General features: G+C 40.7%; 1 pseudogene across 1 annotated transcript in view; it reads right to left on the bottom strand.

Moving 5' to 3' along the window:
* LOC149186432 (putative receptor protein kinase ZmPK1) overlaps positions 1-23,837 on the bottom strand; it is a 292,721-nt pseudogene extending 268,884 nt beyond the window's left edge. Inside the window, exon 1 of the transcript XR_016255694.1 lies at positions 23,290-23,837. The product of XR_016255694.1 is annotated as a putative receptor protein kinase ZmPK1 (transcript). The remainder of the gene's footprint in view (positions 1-23,289) is intronic.
* Positions 23,838-24,143: the final 306 nt, after the last annotated feature.

The following is a 24,143-nucleotide window of genomic DNA, read 5'->3' as shown; positions in this document are numbered from 1 at the left end:
AGAGAGCTCATAGCTCCCCATAACCCACAACAGAACGAGGTAGCTGAGCGGAAGAATAGAACGATTGTGGGTGTTGCACGAGCAATGTTGCATGATCAGGGCCTACCCCTTCACTTGTGGGCGGAAGCATGCAATACAGCAGTTTATGTGCAGAACCGTTGTCCTCATAGGATACTTGGCATGAGTACACCCGAGGAGGCTTATTCTGGTAAGAAGCCTGATCTTTCTCATTTGAGGATTTTTGGTGTTAACGTTTACATGCATGTGACGAAGGATGCCAGGAAGAAGTTGGAGCCGACCGCAGAGGTTGGGATATTTGTGGGGTACACTGATACGCCCCACAACTATCGTGTGTATTTGCCAGACAGTGGTAAAACTGTTGTGCGACGGGATATAAAATTTCAGGAGGAGAAAGCCATGAAGTGTTCGCTTGAGAGGGAGCTACACTTGCATGCAGATGAGGAGCTATTAGTTCCTAAGGATGAGCTTCAGGACGTGGATCAGCCACAGGACGAGGTTCATGGAGTGGAAGAGACCACTCATGCAGCGCCAACCATCAGAGGGCGAAAGCGCTTGACAGAAGCTGAGCGATTGGCTCAAGATGCAGAGAAAGTTGTAGGACCACCTACAGCCCAACGCAGGCAAAGACAGTCACCTGATCGGTACACTGGATACATGGCTCTTATGAGCAAGTGTGTTGTGACTGAGCCATCCTCTTTCGAGGAAGCTGTGGAGGATCCCGCATGGGTAGACACCATGGTGGAAGAGTATGATTCTATTGTCAGAAACAGTGCATGGGAGATTGTTCCTAGATCGGAAGGGAAATCAGTGGTGGGTTCGAGATGGATCTACAAAGTTAAGCAGGCAGTTGACGGGAGTGTGGAGAAGTACAAGGCAAGATTTGTTGCCCGAGGCTTTTCACAGATTGAGGGGATCGATTATGAGGAGACCTTTGCACCTGTCGCAAGGTATTCTTCCATGCGGACGATTCTTGCTCTCTCGACGCAAATGGGATGGCACATTCATCAGATGGATGTGAAGAGTGTGTTCCTCAACGGAGTCATTGAGGAGGAGGTGTACATTGAGCAACCCGAAGGCTTTGAAGTCTTCAGCAGCGAGTCGCATGTGTGCAGGCTCAAGAGAGCGCTGTATGGGTTGAAGCAAGCACCACGTGCTTGGTACACACGGATAGACAGCTATTTCACAGGACTTGGATTCTCCAAGAGCGAGGCGGATCCGAACCTATACCAGATTGTGGTGGAGGGTAAGTTGCTTATCATTGTACTGTATGTTGATGATTTGATTCTAACGGGTGATGAGCTGTTGATACTGTCATGCAAGAAGGATCTTGCTACAGAGTTTGAGATGAAGGATTTGGGCCTCCTTCACTATTTCCTGGGATTGGAAATATGGCAGCACAGTGGTGGACTGTTTGTTTCTCAGGGCAAGTATGCTCGGGAGATACTGGAGAAGTTCAACATGCATGGCTGCAAGCTTGTTGATACTCCTCTTCCTGGAGGTTGGAGGAAGGAGGATGCCACTTCGGGAGAAGAAGTGGATGCCACTGTTTATCGACAGTTGGTGGGGTCGCTGATGTATTTGGTCAATACACGACCTGATATATGCTATGCAGTTAACCAGCTTTCACAAGCTATGGTTAAGCCTACCAAGATCTTCTGGAAGGTGGGCAAGCATGTATTGCGCTACTTGAGAGGCACATCGGGATATGGTTTGTGGTACAAATAGGAGGATGAGGTGAAGCTATGTGGCTTCACGGATGCAGATTGGGCAGGGAGCCCAACAAACAGAAAGAGCACATCAGGAGGGGTCTTCAGTATTGGATCGACAGCAGTTTCTTGGTACAGCAGGAAACAGAGATCCGTGGCACTCAGTTCAGCGGAGGCCGAGTATATGGCAGCAAGTTTGGCTGCATGCGAGGCTATATGGATGAGAAAGATCCTAGTTGGTTTGTTCAGTTCTCATTTGGATCCTACTGTGATTTATTGTGATAACCAGAGTTGCATTAAACTCTCGACTAATCCTGTATTTCATGATAGATCTAAACATATTGACATCAGGTACCATCATATCAGAGATTGTGTGCAGCGGAGGATCATGTTACTTTCGTACATTCCAACGGAGGATCAGGATGCTGATATTCTGACGAAGCCTCTCACCAGGAGCAAATTCGAGTACCACCGAGGCAGGATAGGGGTTGCTAATAATCCATATCTTGTCAAGAGGGAGTGTTGAGATTGCAACAAGATGATGGAGCTTAGTGAAAAGAGTCGCCTTCACTAAGTGGGCCCGCATGCTATTTTTGGCACAAGTCTATTTTTAGACTATGTCTATTTTTAGACATATGGATCATGTCTATGGATTGCAGGTTGTTGTTTATGGATGATTGATCAAGTTGGAAAAAATAGATGGACTCCTATTTTTGATGAAAGTGTGAGTGATCAAAGTCTATTTTTAGACTGGCTGTCAAAAATAGAAAAGTCAAATATTATTATCTCACAATAATATTTGGACTATAAACTTAATCTTATTCTCTTGGAGCACTTTAGTTTGAGCTAAAGAGGTGGCACATGCAGTTGTCAGAAGGAAATACGCTTTTCTTATGAATCAGTTGAGTTGTTGCATGCATGACTTCAGTTAGAACTCAATCAGTTGAGTTTGGTGGAGTTGATTGTGGAGTTGATGGAGTTGTGTTCAGTTTAGCCTTGTTAAACTGGTTGTATTTAGTCTAACTGGCAAATAGACTAGAGATGAGTTAGGTGAATTAGTTATTAATTAATTCAAAAGTTATTAACTCATAATACAACTAATGAATACATCAGTTAACTCAGTTGCATGTCAGTGCATGTTCAGTTCAACAGGGACAGGTGGTAGAGAATCAGATTGCTATCAGTTGTGACTATAGTTGTGCACCAGATCTTGCACAATCAAGGGATTGAGTATGCCAATGAGTTTGCTCACGTATTTGCCCACATTATAGCTTGTGCTCACGTCCAACAAAGTGTGAGTGACTATTTTGCAGGTGAAAAACGAGTTTGGTGAGCCATTCTCATCAGTTCTTGAGCAGGTATTGAGCAGTGGAGGCAGGCAAGCAGTGGAAGAGATTTGGAGATCAGATCTGAGTTGTATTGTGTGTAACAGAGGTGGAGATACTTGTGAGAAGTATTATGCTGTGTAATGTTACATGACTCAATCATTAATATACAGATAGTTGGGGTTTTTAGCGAGATGCTTTCCTCGGGATACATACTGTGTTAATGTGTGAATGCTCTTGATGTTTTATTGTTATTGATGCTGCTATATTGATGATCAACGTAGAGGAGCTTATGTATTGTGTATGTATTCCGCAATAGTACATGATCAGGATAATCTCTGTTGAATATGTGTTAAATTATTCAAAAATTTCTACAAATGGTTCTAACACACAGAAGGTGGAATGAGTGCACCCCTTGGAAACCTGTGTATACACACAACTTAGAAGGGAACACACAAGAAAATATGCATCACAAACTGGAAGGAAGGTGAACCAACAATCCGAAGTGATGGTTAAACCAATAACACATCTCTGTAAGATTCATACATACATATACAGAAAGAGTCCATACATACATGCGTAAGCAAACATATACATATATCATTAGCGTAACCAAGTTAACTGAAATAAAATAGCAACATATGCATGAAACATGTCAGCTATGTTATATTAAGAAGTGAAATTTCCAATCATACAGTACAACCATGACCAACCACTAGTCTCGATAACATAACGTTACAGTCACTACCGCCTACTCCTCCAAAGAGATGTACTAGCTCTGCACTGTGGAGGAGCCAAGGCGCATTACAATACTCTCCAAGATTTCTCTAAGATACTCCTATCAAAATCTTGGCTGAACAAAACCCTTTACAATGAGTTATGAGGTACTATAAATAGCAAAGGGTGGGGTGACCCTTGACATTCCCCTTTGTGACTGCTCACCTACTCTCATGACTCTTCAACTACTCTATGACTATTACATTCCATTATCGACACTTGGACTTTCACTTTACAAGATGTTACATACAATCTGCACATGTACCCATGTGGGACAAAATGGCTTGAGCAAGCCATACAATACATCACTAATACTTGGACAACTTTGGAAGAACAACCCTTCGACATCCTCACGATGTTCGACGGTGGCGAATAGATGCCAAGCTTGGGAGTCCACCATGGTGTTCGTGTACTGTATGGTGACATGTTTCTGCAAACGAACTCTTGTCTATGTTGCATCTAGGTACATTGATTTGACTCCTCTATCCAACTCTTCTGATAACATGCACATCATTGTCTTGAGTGCGGCCATACCAACAACATATTGATGCATAGTTTCTGCACTAATCATTAAGTCTGCATTGGTGGCTATGCGCATCAACTCATCAAAGTACATGTTCAACTCCATTTGGACTTGATTCTTTGTCTTTGCCTCGGTGAGTGTCCCAATAGATGGGATCGCATGTGCGCGCACAACAACATCCATGCTTCTAAACACCCATGCATGGGAAGCCTGCAAACTAGTGATGAGTTGTGGGAGTTCCTCATAGTTCTGGATTTGACTCCAGATGTGTGCCTTCAACTCAACCGCCATGGGCTTCATCATCTTGGGAAAGTGTAATGGGGCTCCCTTTTATCTCATTGTCCATGTTTTCATGTGATTGACAACAGTATGCAGGTTTGACAAGATACCTGCTCTCCTGACATGGTGTTGCTCCCAACCGTTGAGATGGATAACTTCATTATGCACGGTACCAAATCTAGAATATAACATCCACATGATTGTCTCAAGGGATGATACTTAATCTAGTATCACCTTCTTCAACTCTGCTCTGGCGGATGTTGTAACTTATTCTCCTCCTTGCTTGTCCATCTATAACTCCTTAGCCATTCTCTCGTTCTCTGTTATCAAGAAGCGAACACTCGCGCTGGTAGCTTCGGCATATGCTCTGGTAGCATTGGCCAATGTTGTTGGATGCTTGCACACATCATATATGGTCACTCATTCCTCAAACTTCGCAGGAGATGTGTGGACATCCAGAGTAGACACTCTATGTGGTTGCACAACTTTGTGTTGTGACTCATCGAATGATATGTTATGCATATATTCTTCTGGATTGTCTCCAAGGATCTCAGTATCCCTTGGTCACTCAGGACTTGCTCTACTTCTGGATTGGTGAAGTTGGTGGGTCAACCTCTTGGTGGTAAGGCATGAGGTCAGTGTCTTGTTCTAACTCTGGTTGCTCCATCTCCGTATCCATCTACTCAAGTAATCGTTCAATGTTATGAAACCAACTCAAGAAAAGATAGAAAAGATAGATCAACGCCTTAGAATTCAACCTCTTCGAGGGGGCAACCTCCTTTACATTACATAAATGAACAATTATTGGATGATACAAATGACAAAACCTCATTTCTATATACAGGAGTCTAAGGAGTCACAATATAATCCAGCCGACCAACAATAATAATATAAAGCCACAAAAATAACAATAGAGGGATTCTATGGGGCACATAAATAACAATATGGGGGTAATAGGGGCACAACAATATAAATAAGGGGTATAACTACAATAGTAATGGGGTAATCACTAGTATTATAGGGACCCAACATGCCCCTCTCCTTCAAAAAAGTGTTGTCCTCAACGCTTGAGTAGTTCTGGATACTTCTGCATAAAATTCTCATCCTCCCATGTGGAATCTTCAGCGGATAAGTTCTTCCACTTGATAAGATACTCTGAAATTGATCGATTTCGTAGCTGTCGAGTTCTTGTTTCTGTGACTGCTTCCGGTTCCAATATAATTTTTCCTTCCTCGTCAAGTTCTGGCAATATTGTTTGAATTGGGAGCTTGTCACCTATAACCTTTTTTAAACATGAAACATGGAAAACTGGGTGCAATCGAGAAGCTGCAGGAAGCTCCAATTTGTATGCCATAGTACCAATCTTTTGCAACACCTTGTACGGACCATAATACTTTGGTGATAATTTATTATCCTTCTTAGCTTGCTTTAGGGAATTTGCTTATATGGTTGTAGCCGTAGGAATACCCAATCACCTACATCAAAACTTCTTTCACTGCGATGTTGATCTGCCTGTTGTTTCATTCTATTTTGTGCCAACACGAGGTTATCCTTTAAGAGTTGGAGGACTTGTTGTTGATGTTCGATGTGATGTTCCACTGCCTGAACCTTAGAATTTTCTCTTAAATATGATGTGATGGATGGTGGTTGATACCCATAAAGTGCCATAAATGGGGTCATTTTTGTTGCTGTATGGAAGGAAGTGTTATACCACCATTCAGCCAGAGGCAACCATTTGACCCATTTGTCTGTTTATCAGATACAAAGCAACGAAGATATCCTTCCAAACATTTGTTTACTATCTCAGTTTGCCCATCAGATTGAGGATGATAAGATGAGCTATGAGCTAACTGAGTACCAAGACAAGAAAATAATTCTGTCCAAAAATTTCCAGTGAAAATGGGATCTCTGTCACTTACAATAATCTTTGGGTTTCCATGTAGCTTTTGAACTGTTTCCATAAATGCAGTAGAAACTGTACTGGCTTTAAATGGATGTGATAATGCACAAAAGTGTGCATACTTGGTAAGTCTGTCAACTACCACCATGATGACACTCTTTCCCTCAGACTTGGGTAAACCTGTGATAAAATCCATTGAAACCTCCTCCCAACGTTGGCTTGGAATGGATAAAGGTTGTAATAGACCCGGTGTCTTAATTGTTTCAACTTTATTTTGTTGGCAAACCAAACATTCCGCCACAAACTTTTGAATATCTGATTTAAGGCCATCCCAAAAAAATTCCTTCTTAACCCTGTGGTAAGTTTTTAAAAATCCTGAGTGCCCTCCTAAGGGAGAAGTGTGCAATTCCATAAGAATCTTTTGTTTTAGCTGGGAATTCTTACAGAGGTATAAGCGATCTTTGTACCATAACGAATCATTTTGCCAGCTAAATGTATCAGAAGTACTGGAATCTTGTTGTAGCTTTCGAATAAGTGCCCACACTTCTTCGTCATTCTTCCATTCCTCCCTTGCTTCGTTTATCCAATCTGGTTGGATAATAGAAATGGCACACAACAATGCTTCCACATCCTCATCCTTTCTTGAGAGTGCATCTGCCACCACATTTTGCTTCCCTTTTTTGTAGATGATTTCAAAGTCATAACCCAACATCTTTGTGACCCACTTTTGTTGCTCTTCAGAGGATAATCTTTGTTCTAAAAAGTATTTAAGGCTATCATGATCCGTTTTTACCTTGAAGTGTCTTCCCATTAGGTAGGGTCGCCATTTCTTAAGTGCATGGAGTATTGCCAACATTTCCTTCTCATAAATAGCTTTGCTTAAAAACTTTCCCTTGATTGGACGACTTTCAAAAGCAATGGGTCTTTCATCTTGCATTAGAACAGCACCAATTCCATTTCCTGAAGCATCACATTCCACAATAAAGGTTTTTGTGAAGTCCGGTGTAGCTAAGACCGGTGCTTGGCACATTGCCTCTTTAAGATGTTCAAAGGCCTTTGTTGCTTCCGGAGTCCATGAAAATGAATCTTTCTTCAATAATGTTGTTAGAGGTGCTGCTATTCTCCCATAATTCTTAACAAACTTGCGATAATACCCTGTCAACCCAAGAAATCCTCGCAGATGCTTTATGGATGTGGGGATTTTCCATTCCTTAATGGCTTTAATTTTGCTAGGGTCTACCTTAACTCCTTCATGAGATACAATATGACCCAAATATTCCACCTCCTGGACTCCAAAGAAACATTTGGATCTTTTTGCATATAATTGTTTCTCCTCCAATAGTTGTAGCACCCTGTCAACATGTTCAACATGATCCTTCCAAGACTTGTTGTAGATTAGTATATCATCAAAAAATACTAACACAAATTTTCTAAGGAATGGTTTGAAAATTGAATTCATCAAACCTTGAAATGTTGAAGGTGCATTGGTAAGGCCAAAAGGCATGACCAAAAATTCATAATGACCCTCATGAGTTCTAAATGTCGTTTTCGAAATGTCTTCAATCTTCATTCTGATTTGATGATATCCCGAACGAAGATCCAACTTGGTGAAGTAAATTGATCCATGCAATTCATCCAGTAATTCATCAATGACAGGAATGGGGAACTTATCTTTAATAGTGAGCTTGTTGAGCTCCCTATAATCCGGACACATGCGCCATGATCCATCCTTCTTGTGCACCAATACTACTGGAGCTGAGAAAGAACTTTGACTCGGTTGAATTATACCAGCCTCTAGCATTTCTGCAACCATACGTTCAATTTCACTTTTTGGACATAGGGATATCTGTACGGCCTGATGTTTGGAGGAACACTTCCTGGAATCAGATGAATAGCATGATCATGATCACGCATAGGTGGGAGACCTTTGGGAGTCTCAAATACCTTGGAATGATTGTCCAGGACTTTTTGGAGATCTGGAGAAATAGATGATTCCAATGTGGAAACATCTAGCGAACATAATTGTGCAATTACACCTCTTTGCTCCTTTTTTAGAAGCTTTGTCATGCCATTAGAGCTGATTATCTTTCCTGGTTTCCCTGCAATACCCCTTAATTCAACTTCCTTTCCTTCCGTAGAAAATTTGATGAAAAGTTCTTGAAAATTAAAAGCTATTGTACCCAAGGATTGTAGCCATTGGACTCCTAGTACAACATCAGCCCCTCCCATTGGAATGGAAAGCATTGGGCTAGTCAATACATATTCTCCCATGGATAGCTTGATATTATGGCACTTTCCAGAGCAATTTATTGTTCCTCCATTTGCAATCATCACTTGACACTCTGGTGCTGGATATAGGAAGCAATTCAATTCTTTTGCTACCCTACAATGAATAAAATTGTGGGTGCTTCCTGAATCAATCAACACTATTACCTTTTTCTTCTTGATTTGTCCTTCTATCTTGATGGTTTGAGGAGTGGTAATTCCCGCCAATGCATTACAAGATATGGTCGGATTTATTTGTTCTTCATCTAGGCTTTGTTCCTGGAGTATATCCTCTTCTTTTGACCTTTCTTGCTCTTTTTCTTCTTCCTCTTCACAATCTATGTAGAATAATTTCTTCTCAGCACACTTATGACCTTTTGTGTATTTGCTATCACAATTGTAACAAAGCCCTTTTGCTCTTTTTTCTTCCAATTGTTGTGGTGTCAACCTTGTAGGTTGTGGAAGACTAGGGGCAACAACACTTCCGTCTTTATAGTTGTGAATGGTATGCTTCCTAGTTGCCATAATTTTTCTTTCCATTTTTCTTGCTAACCTGAATGCCTTCTCTAATGAATCAGGTTCCCAAAGGCGAACATCATGTTGGATATTATCCTTTAAAGACCCTATGAACAAATCAATCCTATGCTCCTCTGGAATATCTTTTACCCTTATGTTCAATTTTTGGAACTCCTCAATGTGCTCCATTATTGAACCCTTTTGTTTGAGACTTATCAATTGGCTAAAAAAAATGTTGCTTTTTGTATCCTCATAATGTGCTATCAATTCTTCCGTAAAAATTTCCCAAGTGATAAATTGTTTACGAGAACAAAGCCATTGATACCATACAAACTGATTTGGTTCCAAATATACAGTTGCCATACGTACCTTTTGTGCGTTTTGCACATTATTGAGAACGAAGAATTGCTCCATCTGTAATATCCATGTGGCGGGATCCTTGCCATCAAACTTCCTCATATCGATTTTTGGAATATGGTGATTCTTCGATCCAACATTAGTGTCTATGGAATCATGATTAACATTTCTTTTGTTCTCATCATGAGTTTCCTTTACTACCTTTTCACCATTAGTAAGTATTTCTTGTAGAAAATTTGTCAAATCTGTCTTCAAATCTCCCATGTCTGTCTTCAAATTTGTGTTCAAATCTATCTTCAAATTGTCCATCTTAGCTTCCATGCCATTCATCTTAGCTTCCACGCCATTTATCTTAGCTTCTGTTAACTTTTGTGAGTGTGACATTTGTTGCACTTGTTCTTGTAATTTTGATATATCATGTAGCATTTCTTCCTCTTCTTCATGAGTCATGCTAGAGCTTTTAGCTTCCTTACTAGGTGTTTGCATTTTCTTTCCTCGGGGCATCAGTTACCGATAATAATGCTCTACTATGCCCTTTGAATTCCTTCAAAATAAATTTTCAAACCAAGCTTAAGCAAAAATTTAAAAAAATCTACACACCTTTTTTCACTTTGTAGGAGCTTGATATTGCCTCTGATTTATCTCTGTACTTTCCAATCATCTAGTTCTGAATTTGTGACCTATAGTAGCTCTCTGTGTCCTCTTTCCAATGCCACTAGTCTGATCCAAATTGGATTCTCCAAGAAAGAGTTATGCACAATCTCCCAAGATGACCTGATTATAGACCTTTCTAGAATAGCGAACTTGTATGAAGTGCCACGTGTACAATTTTTTATCTTTGGTTCTGAAAAAGATACACAAGAAACTACAGTCCGTCCTCTTTCTGTACCTTCTTACGAAATTTCAATCTGATTCCTAGAGATAAAGTTATAACGATTTTCCCCAGGTCACCTGTTTTGAATGTAATTCAGGAGTCTGCAAAAAGACCAACTTCCTCAGATCATATCTCTGCAAATATTGCGCGAAAAGCTCTGAAATTCGGACCCAAGGTTCAACGCAATTTCTTCTCAAATGGGTTTTGTTTGCGACTTCTGCAATTTCACAGAAAAAAAGTTATAGCGAAAATGCCATGATGACCTGTTTGGAGCAGCGAAACCCTAGAATCCAAAGCTCTGATACCAAATGTTATGAAACCAGCTCAAGAAAAGATAGAAAATATAGATCAACGCCTTAGAATTCAGCCTCTTTGAGGGGGAAACCTCCTTTACATTACATAAATGAACAATTATTGGATGATACAAATGACAAAACATCATTTCTATATATAGGAGTCTAAGGAGTCACAATATAATCCAACCGACCAACAATAATAATATAAAACCACAAAAATAACAATAGAGGGATTCAATGGGACACAGAAATAACAATATGGGGGTAATAGGGGCACAACAATATAAATAAGGGGTATAACTACAATAGTAATGGGGTAATCACTAGTATTATAGGGACCCAACATTCAATCTCTTGAGCGAAGTCCTGCTCCTGCTACTGCTCACCCTATCTTCTTTGCTTCAACTGCTCGGATGAGTCTACTACCTGTATGGAAGCAGTTTCATCAATCTGTGCATGTTGCGTCCCCTGCTGTTTCTGTCCCTACTACGCATCCTTCTCTTGTTTATGCAACTCCTATTATTTTTGGAGTGTTTTATTCTACTCTTGGAACTCCTTCATTATTTCCTCTATCCTCTATTTATCTCTCCGCCTTTACGCATTCCTATTGTTGCCATGTCGCCTCTATCTCTAAAGCTGCTTTCTCCACAAGTGGTTCTGCTCTGAACTTGCAGCTTTGTTCTGTCTCTTCATTGTCAACAATCTTTCTCTTGCCTTTGTCACACACAGGTATGTTACCCTCTACTACTGGTGCTCTCCTAGACGCTACTTCGCATTGCTTCGTTAACCATTCCACAGTGATGCCAACTAGTTCATTGGGCCTAGAGAAGGTGTGACAATATCTCCATGGGTCTTCCTCAGCCCAATGACATGCCCCGTGGATCTAAGGGAATTGCACTCTTACACAATGATCCTTTACAAAGCAATGCAGGTCGTACGGATTGAAGCTTCTGGTGCTGAAAGTAAATCTTTTGAACTCTTTTGTCTCAACATCCGCATGCTTGAGATTTCATACCACATACAACTTGATCCGCAATGGAAGAGTGGGCCAAGGTCCCTGCTTCTTGCGATATAATCTAACTGACAGTCCTGTCGAGATGTGGTACAACACTTCTTACATGACGATCTTATCCATGGGAAACTTCGGTAAAACATGCGGAGGCTTCTCCGTATTGTACATCCGAATGAATGTGCCAAAAGGTGAGGCATACCAATCCGCTATGTCAATTAGTGACTTAATGAATCCATTGCTAGAATAAACAAAAGAGGGGATAGAGAACACCCCTGTCTCAGACCCCTGGCAGCTGAGAAAAAAGTAGATGGAACTCCATTGATTAAAACAACATAATTTACATTTTCAACGCAAGCCATTATCCAATTTGTACAATGATAATTTAGTCCGATTTTAATAAGAAGACATCTTAGAAAACCCCAGTCAAGGCAGTCATAGGCCTTCTTAAGGTCAATTTTCAGAATGGCCGCCTCCATTTTTTTTAGTGAAGAGAGTGCAGGCTTTCCTGAGTAATTGCAACCGCCTCTAGAATGTTCCTTCCCAGAAGGAAACCATGTTGTTCCTGAGTCAAGAATTTGGATAATGTGCCTCTAATTCTGCCCACTATGATCTTGGATATTATTTTATAAATGGTATTGCACAGAGAGAGGTCTGTAGTCCAAGAAAGAGGTAGCTTCCTTCTTTTTGGGTATAATAGCAATATAAGTAGAAGAGATGATATGGTGTATTTTGCTCGTAGTTCTTGTTTCCTCTACCATACCCAGAAGGTCTTTCTTTATCATATCAAAGAAATGTATGAAAAATTCTATCGTCCATCCATTAAGACCCGGACTTTTATCATTTTTAAAAGACTTCATGACCATCAAGAGCTTCTCCTCGGTGACAAGATAAAAAAAATGATCATTTTGTTCCTCATCAAACATGGATGGGAATAGGTCAATTCCCCAGAGAATGTCCTCAATCCCACAATCCCCATTCCTTTTGTATGATTTCTGAAAAAAATTTACTGCCTCTTTGGTGATGTCTTCCTGAGAAAGAACCAAATTACCCTCCTCATATTTTATCTCCCATATAGCGTTTGTTTCACACCTTTTGTTTGCATATCTATGAAAAAAATTTGTGTTCCTGTCACCCTCTTTTAACCAAATTGCTCTGCTTTTCAATCTCCAGGTAGCTTCTTCTATGGCAAGAAGGCTGTGCTTTCTTCTTTCCAATTCCTTTATACGACAACACAATTCAAAAGGAATGTTATTCTCAGTCAATCTCATAGCAATCCTATCCAGCTCCTTTTTAATATCTTCAAGAGCTTTCCTGTTAGAGTATCTCTTTTTGGTTTGCCAATCTTTTACACTTTTCCTGAGGGAACCAAGACGACACAGGAAGGATTGGGCAGGGGAAGATAGGTCTTGAGGAGAGGAACTATGCCACGATTCCTAAACAAGATTGTTAAATTCAACATCCTCCAGCCACACTCTGTTGAATTCAAAGGGATAACCCTTCCTGATTCCCTGATTTTTCCACTGGAGGGAAATAGGTCTATGATCCGAGATGAAACACTTAATAATGATAGAGATTGGAACTCCCAGTCGATCCAGCAAACTGTCATGGATAAGAAAGTGGTCTAGTCTTTTTGCTAGATAAGCAGTCTCAAATCTCCTATTATCCCAAGTAGGGACCATCTGAGAGGGACATATATCAACAAAGTTGTGCTGGTTGCGGCCAAAGGGTCAATTTTCCGGCCTCTGCCCCAGACTTCATCTTTACTCAAAGTACAATTCATATCACCAGCTATTATCAAAGAATCGATTTCCATTAGCTCTGAAGATAAGAGCCGATTCCAGTAAGAAAAACGATCCTTATATGGAGTGTAAACATTCAAAATATGAATAGAAATAGCAATGCCATGAAATTTTTCTAGAAGCAGAATGCCGACAAAACATCTGAAAGCCTTTGCTGTAATCCATACTGGGTCCCAAAGGACAGCTAGACCCCCAGATTGACCATTTGCCTCCGTCGCAGCAATGAGCCATGTAGGAAACATACGCCTGAAATAAGATATGGTTTCAGGCCTTCCATGCATTGTCTCCTGAATGAGGAGAATCTTAGACTGAGAAGAGATAAACAAATCCTTTAGGGCCAAGAATTTTGGGTCCGCCCCTAGACCCCTAATATTCATAGATAGGATTTGAGTCATGAAGACTTTTCTCCAGGCTAGCTTGCTCTAAGAGGTCCACTAACAGCAAGATCGATTATAGTAATGCCTATAAGGGAGAGGTCTCGAAATTCTTTCAGGAAATTATCCTTCCTGTCTTTGAAATGCCTACTTCCTCTATTTTGCTTCCTTCTAACAGTTATATTCCCCGCCGAGGTAGGACTAATGAGAGGAGAGGAAGCCTTACGAGGTTTGTGAATAGTGAGAGGTTGAATATTGAGGGATTTCTTCCTCAGAGGTAGGTCAATATCGCTTCCCACAGAGTTTGAAGGAGATGAAACAGGCAAATTTTGAGGGGTGACTGAGATGCATGGCGCTTTCCCTTTTATAGCAGATGAAACTTTAACAGGAGATGGAGAGGATGATGGGATATAAGTGATGTGAAAAGTAGATGGGATATCAAAGTAAGGATGAGGAATTGGTAAGGGAGATCGAATTTCTTTACCAGGGGAAGGTTCGAGAGGAATAGGATTAGAGTGAAAGACTTCTGCTCTCCCAGGTGGGGAAACAGATATTTGGGCGGCAATGTCTATGGAAGGGATATCCTTATGAGATTGATTTTTTGGAGAGGAGTGATGCACAGAAAAATTCCTATTAGGGGAATATGATTTCTGGGGAAACCGCTCCGAGGAAGGACCAACCTTCATGTATAGGCTTCTAGAGAAATAGGGAGATGAACCAAGAGGAGAGGATAAAAAGGACTTACCTATGGAGAAGATCTCCCGATGGAATGATTCCTTATGCCCCCAGTCTTTCTCTGCTCTCTGTCTGAGAATTTTGTAGTGGATTTATCATAGAATTCCTTCTCTTTGAATCTTCCTCCTGGACGACGAGGACAGTTCGTTTTTAAATGCCCAGTTTTATAACAAGCAAAGCATCGAAAAGGAACTCCCCAGAAATCAAGTCTCTGTTGAATATTTAAATCTCCCCAGAAAAGATCAATGTGTTCAGGAAATCCTCCTCTATATTCCTTTTCAATTAGAATCCATGCCACCCTTTTATCCTTAGCCCCGAGACACTTTGGGTCCACAAAGACAAATTTCCCTATAGCATTTCCTATTTCTGTCAGCGTCTCCTTCGTCCATAATTCGATGGGGAGACCAGGTAACTTAACCCAAATGAGGTTGTTTGTTGGGGTATTACGCAAAAGATTATATCCAATATACCATTTGTGGAGAGCAAGGAAGCTTTTGCCGTGAACCCATGGAAGGACTCAGATTGTTTCCGGATTTTGTACACTTAAGAAATGAAAACTATACCAATCCTTCATGAGTCTGACTATCGTGGGAATGTATCCCAATAAGGAATTCCATTTAGAACCAAGCCAATTTCTCATCTGAGCATCATCCATGACACGAAAATGCCAATGACCTACAAACGCTCTGTTTTGGAGGCTGGCAATTCGATCCAAGAGAAAGACACTTTCCAGAGTAATAGCCGAGGGTGGCGGAATAGACTTTATGGGACGTTGATTAAGTTTACGTCGCGGAATATCTTATCCTCCACCTTTCTGCTCGTGAGCTGACTGAGTGGAATGAGGGATTAATAACTCGGCCAGAGAGGATTGCCAGTCACACTGGGTGTTTGATCCCCTATAAATCGATTCCGCCTCAATGGTGGCTCACACCATCGCAGACGTGGTGGACCCGTCTCATAATATCTCCATGAGACCAAGAGAAATCAAGGGAGACGTAAGACGTACAAACAGGTGATGCAAGCAAGTCCAAAAGAACGAAATAAAAGGAGGCGACCAACTTTAAATAGAGACAGACAAATCCGAGTACAATCCAGATAAGGTTAGGGATGGACAGGATATATGGAAAATTCCCATAACTTGAAATGCTGACAGGATCTTAGATACAAAAAGATGTAATCGACCTTTCTGAATATTAAACCTCTTATGAAGTACTTTTAACTGACAGAAATTGATTAGGGGATAGATCTACTTCCAGAAAAAGATAAGATACCGGCTAAAATGAGAAAAGCGACGACGATTTAAACAGACTTCCCATGAGATATTGTACTTTAGCCTACGTCACTTCTCCCACCCGCTCCCGAAAAATTGAAACGGAGGGATTTCCACCCCCGGAAAAACCAGGAAGAAGGGATTTCCACCCCCGGAAAAACTAGGAAGCAAAACCAGGATGTTCGGGCCTGCTGAAAGACTCCGACACGGATGATAATAAAAACCATAAAATGAAAACAATAACTATATTTCAGGTATCATTCGACAAAAAAATGCAGCAACAATAACATTGCTTACATTTGCACCACCAATTCCCTATTCCGAATCTAAATTCTAAACATTAACATGGCCGAGATATCACACAGACATTTGATATCTTAGCGAAAGGGTTCCAGAACGATGCAAGCTTCTTTGACAACTCCTTAAAGTCCGATAAAAAGCTGAAAACCAGACACAGAGACATATACGTGTACCTATACTTCCACCCAATTATGGAGAAAGAGAAGAAAAAACTAGAAACGAACAATTTTTTCCTTAATATTACAATCTCTGATAATACTCAGGGAAAAAAACACATAGATATGAGAACAGTGTTGAAAATATAATTTCAACTGCGATCGCCGATATCGCATATCGGCAAGTCGGCATATCGGCAGGTTGAAGCATAGGAGGCAGGCAGTGGCAGCGATATAAAATGTTGCCGACGAGCGATCGCCGATATCGTATCGGCAAAGTTGAAGTGAAGGAGTCATAAGGAAGCTCTTGTGTTTGCGATGAGCGATCGCCGATATCGCATCGGCACTTCGCTATCGGCAATATCATAGGGTCGGGGTCTTTGACATGAGTAAAGTTGCGATGCGATGGTGTGGACCCGATGGCTTCCCAAAACCAAATTGCATAATGTTTGAAATTCACCCGACGGCAAATATTAAATGTTGCGTGGAGTAAATCTAAGTTTTGGTTGTCCATACGTCTTAATGAAATGTCATAGTGGTAGGTAAAATATTAAAGTTTTACATAGAGTTCGTAAGTTTTTTTTATGAGAAGGTATGGGCGTATGTACTTATTACATAAATTCTGTATGGGATAGGTGTATGTAATTAATTACTGTGTTGACCATTGTTTCTTGTATGGCACACGGGAAGTTTAAGTGTGCATTCACAGTAGAGTAAAAAAAAGAGAAGAAGTGGTGAAGCGAAAACCATGTGTTGTATGCATTGAACACACAGCAGTGTGAAAAAAGAAGAACCAGAGGATGTAAGCACAGCAGTGCAAAAATATATTTTGTAAATTTTGTGAGGCATTGAAAAACAGAGGTGAAGGAAAACCATGTGTGGTTTTGCAAGTGCATAAAGATAATTGTGGAGCAAGTTTTTGTAACTCTGTAAGTTTTGTTTTTACAGCAGCATGTAAAAGTGTTTCACACCAGTGAATGTAAATTTTGTTTTACAGCAGTAAGCTCATGTAAACTTTTGTTACAGCAGTAAGTTGTTTTTCACAGCAGTGAATATGAAAACAATTTTACAGTGGTAAATCCCTCTCAGTAAAAGAGGATGTATCAGTTTTTGTTTTAATGAATAGAAATATTTTATGGTGGTGAAATACTCTAGTTCTCTGAGTGAAATTTCTTTTAAGTCTTCTATGCACAAAAGATCCTGGAGTAAAAGAAACAGAGCATTGCCTCAGTGTGTTTAAATATTGGTTTTTGGTATTTTCCCCATTTGAAAATAAATACCCAACAGTGGTATCAGAGCTGGTCCAGGCTCTTTGAAGACTCAAAGAAGCTGAAGGGAGAAGGTTGTTGTTGCAGCAAAACCTCTCAGGGAGACAGAAGACTCAGACAGCAAAGGATTCAGGTATTTCAAAAGTTTTTTTTGTGTTGCTGAAGAAGCAGTGATCTGTTTTAAATACACAGTCAAGGAATGGCCAGCACAAGCACTGGTATGGGTTTGTTTAACACCCAGCTCCCACAGTTTAATGGGAAGAACTATGATTATTGGTCAATAACTATGACAGCCCTACTTGCCTCTCAAGATTTATGGGAAATAGTTGAAGATGGCTTCGAAGAACCAGCAGATGAAACTGAGTTCAATGCATTAACTCAGGGAGAGAAGGATCTGCTGAAGAACAATAGGAAGAAGGACTCAAAAGCCCGTGTGTTGTTGTATCTAGCAGTAGACCAGAGTATGTTTCCAAGGTTAGCAGCAGCTAAGACAACCAATGAAGCATGGCAAACCCTCAAGACAGCCTATCAAGGCATGGAGAGAGTGAAAACAGCAAAACTACAATTGCTGAGAAAGGATTTTGAGAATCTGAACATGAAGGAGTCAGATAACATTGACTCATTCTTCACTCATGTGATTGGTGTAATCACACAAATGAGAACTCATGGAGAAACCATTGAAGACAGAAGAATTGTGGAGAAAATATTGAGGGTCTTACCCTCAAGGTTTGATGCCATAGTCACCACCATTGAAGAGACAAAGGATCTCTCAAGCTATTCAGTTGATGAGCTACAGGCATCACTGATAACACATGAACAAAGGTTGAGTAGGAATGAAAACTCATCTCTTGAGCAAGCCTTCAAGACCCAGATGTCCTTTGGAAGAGGAAGAGGTCAAGGCAGAGGAAACAAGAGAGGAAGAGGCAGAAGCCAGAACAGAGGTGGAAGGAACAACCCATCAAATGCACAAGGAAGAGGCAGCAATCCAAGTCAGAACCAAGGCCAAGGCAGCAGCCAACAAGGAGGACAACATCATGCTCAAGGACAAAGGTATGAAAAATCCAATGTCCAATGTTATTACTGTAAAAAGTATGGGCATTATGCCAGTGAATGTAGGAAGAAGCAGCACGATATGAGTAGTAGACAAAATGCAAATGTTACAAGAGAAAACAGCAGTCAAGACAATGTTCTGTTAGCATGTAACATGGCTGAAACACATAGTGAAGACATATGGTTTTTAGACTCAGGTTGCAGCAACCATATGACCGGAAATATAGCCTTCTTTTCTGCCCTCGATAAAAATGTGAAATCAGAAGTCACACTAGGAACTGATAGTAAAGTGTCTGTTATGGGAAAAGGAGAAATAAAAATACTTTCAAAGCAAGGAGAAAGGAAAACCATAGCAGATGTATACTATGTCCCCGGAATGAGATGTAATCTCTTGAGTATTGGACAGCTTGTCCATAAGGGGTACAATGTTTTCTTTAAAAATGATGTGTGCACCATCATGGATATACCACCCAGCAAAAGATGCATTGCTGAAGTGAAGATGACAAGGAACAGGATGTTCCCTCTCCGGATCAGGACTGACATGAAGAATAAAAGGGAAATGGCAGCAGTCACCCAAGAGGCCTTCCAGAGCGTGCCAAAGGATGAGAATTGGTTATGGCACTTGAGATTTGGGCATCTCAATTTTGGAGGTCTAAACTTATTGAGCAGAAAAGGAATGGTAAAGGGATTACCATTGATAGAGAAACCGGACAGCCTATGTGAAGGCTGTATTTTGGGAAAACAACATAGAGAAAGTTTTCCATCAGGGAAGAGCATAAGGGCAAAGACACCCTTAGAGATTATCCACTCAGATTTGTGTGGACCAATGCAAGCTCCATCATTAGCTGGCAGCCTATATTTCCTAACATTCATTGATGATTGTACAAGAAAAACTTGGATATACTTCCTTAAAAACAAAAGTGAAGTGTTTGAGAAATTTCAAAACTTCAAAGCACTTGTGGAGAACCAAAGCGGGCTGCACATAAAAGTATTGAGAACTGATAGAGGAGGTGAGTATATCTCCAAGGAATTCCTAAGATTCTGTAGAGAAAATGGAATTCATAAACAGTTTACAACTCGGTACACCCCACAGCAAAATGGAGTTGCTGAAAGGAAGAACAGGACCATCATGGATATGGCAAGGAGCATGTTGAAGGCAAAGCATTTGCCGAATGAGTATTGGGCTGAAGCTGTACATTGTGCAGTTTATATATTAAACAGGTGTCCTACAAAAGCAGTCATGAACAAGGTGCCGGAAGAGGCATGGAGTGGGAGAAAGCAAGGAGTCACCCACATGAGAGTTTTTGGGTGTGTGGCCTATGCACACATACCAGATCAGCTAAGGAGGAAGTTGGACAGCAAAGGGGAGAAATGCATCTTCATTGGATACAGTGATGAATCCAAAGCCTACCGGCTGTACATTCCATCTACCAAGAAGTTCTTTGTAAGCAGGGATGTTCAATTCATTGAGGAAGAAGCTTGGGATGGAAGCATAGAGAAAACAGTGAACGTCAAGAGCTGTTTGTCTCATGATGAAGATGAAGAGGAAGTGGCTGAAGTACATCCCCAAACAGCAGCGCCAACACAAGGACAGCAGGGTACACCATTGAGGATCAATGAAAGTGCCTCTCCAAGCACACCACAAGGAGGAAATTCAAGTGCATCTTCAAGCACTTGCACACCAAGTGAAAGAGGTAAGAAATTTAGAAATCTAAGTGACATTTATAATGAAGGAATGAATTCCTTATTTGCCTTGTATTGTCATGTTGATGATCCTATTCATTTCGAGGATGCAATCAAAGATAGGAAATGGATAGAAGCTATGGATGAGGAGATGAATGCCATAGAGAGAAACAAAACATGGGATTTGGTTGAGTTACCAAAAGGCAAAGAAGTCATTGGTGTGAAATGGGTTTATAAGACCAAGAGCAATGCTGAAGGCAAGATAGAAAGGCATAAAGCAAGGCTGGTTGTTAAAGGCTACAAGCAGCAGTATGGAAGAGATTATGAGGAGACTTTTGCACCGGTTGCAAGAATGGAAACCGTGAGAGCAGTGCTGTCCATAGCAGCACAAAACAAATGGAAAGTCTACCAAATGGACGTGAAGTCAGCATTCCTAAATGGAGTGTTAAAGGAAGAGGTTTATGTTGAACAGCCTCTCGGATATGAGAAGAAAGGTGAAGAGCACAAAGTGTGCAAATTGAAGAAAGCTCTTTATGGGCTAAAGCAAGCGCCAAGAGCATGGTACAGCAGGATAGATTCATATCTATTGGATAATGAATTTGACAAATGTGAAGGAGAACCCACAGTCTACATCAAGGAAAAGGATGGTAAAATTTTAATTGTTGTCTTGTATGTAGATGATGTTATTTTCACTGGAAATGATATTTATCTTATTGAGAATTTTAAATCAGTCATGAAGGATGAATTTGAAATGACTGACATGGGTTTGTTGAGATACTTCTTAGGCATAGAAGTAGATCAAAATGAAAAAGGAATTTTTATATCTCAAGCAAGATATGTAAATCAAGTTTTGGGCAGATTTAACATGGAAGAATGCAAGGCAGCCATCACTCCCACAGTGATGGGATTAAAGCTCAGCAAAGAGGACAGCAGCAAGGACTTTGATCCTAGCTTGTATAAAAGCATTGTGGGCAGCCTTATGTATTTAACAGCAACTAGGCCTGATTTAATGTATGCTGTTAGTTTAATTTCCAGATTCATGGAGAGGCCAAAGGAGGCACATTGGCAGGCAGCAAAGAGAATTTTGAGGTATGTCAAAGGCACCAAAATGTTTGGAATTTTATATCATGCCTCAGAACATTCAGATTTAGTTGGATACACTGATAGCGATTGGGCTGGAAGTGTAGATGATCGGAAGAGCACTTCCGGTTATGTTTTTCATATGGGTTCAGGAGCCATTTCATGGGCTTCTAAGAAGCAGTCCATTGTAGCATTGTCTACAGCAGAGGCTGAATATGTGGCAGCTACAGCAGCAGCATGTCAAGCAGTGTGGATGAGAAGAATGTTGAGAAGCTTAGGCCAAGAGCAGGCAAAAGCGACAGTCATTTTTTGTGACAATAGCTCAGCTATTGCATTGTCAAAGAATTCAGTGTTTCACAAACGAACGAAGCACATCGATACAAGGTTTCATTATATCAGAGAATTGGTAAGCAATGGAGAAATCAGTTTGCAACATTGCAGCACTCAGGAACAGGTCGCAGACATCCTGACAAAGCCATTGGATCAGAAAAGCTTCGAATTTTTGAGGAAGTGTTTGGGTATGATTGAATGCCCGACAGTTGAAATTAAAGGGGAGTGTTGAAAATATAATTTCAACTGCGATCGCCGATATCGCATATCGGCAAGTCGGCATATCGGCAGGTTGAAGCATAGGAGGCAGGCAGTGGCAGCGATATAAAATGTTGCCGACGAGCGATCGCCGATATCGCATCGGCAAAGTTGAAGTGAAGGAGTCATAAGGAAGCTCTTGTGTTTGCGATGAGCGATCGCCGATATCGCATCGGCACTTCGCTATCGGCAATATCATAGGGTCGGGGTCTTTGACATGAGTAAAGTTGCGATGCGATGGAGTGGACCCGATGGCTTCCCAAAACCAAATTGCATAATGTTTGAAATTCACCCGACGGCAAATATTAAATGTTGCGTGGAGTAAATCTAAGTTTTGGTTGACCATACGTCTTAATGAAATGTCATAGTGGTAGGTAAAATATTAAAGTTTTACATAGAGTTCGTAAGTTTTTTTTATGAGAAGGTATGGGCGTATGTACTTATTACATAAATTCTGTATGGGATAGGTGTATGTAATTAATTACTGTGTTGACCATTGTTTCTTGTATGGCACACGGGAAGTTTAAGTGTGCATTCACAGTAGAGTAAAAAAAAGAGAAGAAGTGGTGAAGCGAAAACCATGTGTTGTATGCATTGAACACACAGCAGTGTGAAAAAAGAAGAACCAGAGGATGTAAGCACAGCAGTGCAAAAATATATTTTGTAAATTTTGTGAGGCATTGAAAAACAGAGGTGAAGGAAAACCATGTGTGGTTTTGCAAGTGCATAAAGATAATTGTGGAGCGAGTTTTTGTAACTCTGTAAGTTTTGTTTTTACAGCAGCATGTAAAAGTGTTTCACACCAGTGAATGTAAATTTTGTTTTACAGCAGTAAGCTCATGTAAACTTTTGTTACAGCAGTAAGTTGTTTTTCACAGCAGTGAATATGAAAACAATTTTACAGTGGTAAATCCCTCTCAGTAAAAGAGGATGTATCAGTTTTTGTTTTAATGAATAGAAATCTTTTATGGTGGTGAAATACTCTAGTTCTCTTAGTGAAATTTCTTTTAAGTCTTCTATGCACAAAAGATCCTGGAGTAAAAGAAACAGAGCATTGCCTCAGTGTATTTAAATATTGGTTTTTGGTATTTTCCCCATTTGAAAATAAATACCCAACAAACGGAACCAAAACTAACCTCTGAAGCCGCGAGAACCCGCCGAGGAAGCCAAAACGGACCCAAGCAACCGCCGTCCGCACACGCTTCTTTAGCCGTGAACCTTCCACAAAAGCTGAAGCTTACCCTCAAAAACACTCCGATAGGGGATGGACAAGAACTTGCCTAACAGAGACTGAAGGCTAGATAGACAGGATAAAACGCAAAAAACTATAACGACGGAATAGCCGAAACAAGCGCGTAAACGTACGGGTTCAGAATAGGGGCAGCTAAAACTACAATATGACAGAACTGATACATGTGCAGGCTGTTCTGAGTTAATGGAGAAAAAGCATCAGAACGAGAAAACCTCCTTCCGTGGCGCGGAGCCGCGCCGGGAAAGGAGGGGAAAACTAAGGCCCAACTAGGATACCTAGGGTTATACACGATAGAATGAGACCTGTGATATCTGTCGCTCGACACGAATCCAGACGTATGGCAGCTGAGAGATAGCTAGGGATGACTTCATGCTGCGAATGGATTACAGATGTTTAGACCTTGTCTCGACCGCTAATCTAGAGCCTATAGGCAGGAAAACAACTATTTGTCCACAGCAGCAGAAGAAGAAGAAAAAAAAAAACACTAAAACTTAATATCCGTGACTTTTTAAAAATTTCTCTTTCGGATGGTCCATTATTACTTTCTTGGAAAAGAGCGACCCTGTTCCATGTGCAGCGAGTTGAAAACGTCTCGCTACACCCAAACTAGAAGTCAAGTAAACTTAGAATTTGCGAGTTGAAAACGTCTCGCTACACCCAAACTAGAAGTCAAGTAAACGTAGAATTTCTGCACCACAGTTATAGCGATTTCGATTGTATTGAATATTTCATTGTTTG

The sequence above is a fragment of the Pinus tabuliformis genome, chromosome 3_1 (genome assembly GCF_031772625.1).
Source record: "Pinus tabuliformis cultivar Carrire ecotype Pingquan chromosome 3_1, CPIR1, whole genome shotgun sequence".
Classification (NCBI taxonomy): domain Eukaryota; kingdom Viridiplantae; phylum Streptophyta; class Pinopsida; order Pinales; family Pinaceae; genus Pinus; species Pinus tabuliformis.
Note: the sequence above shows the minus strand (reverse complement) of the source record. Positions and strands in the feature narration are given on the sequence as shown.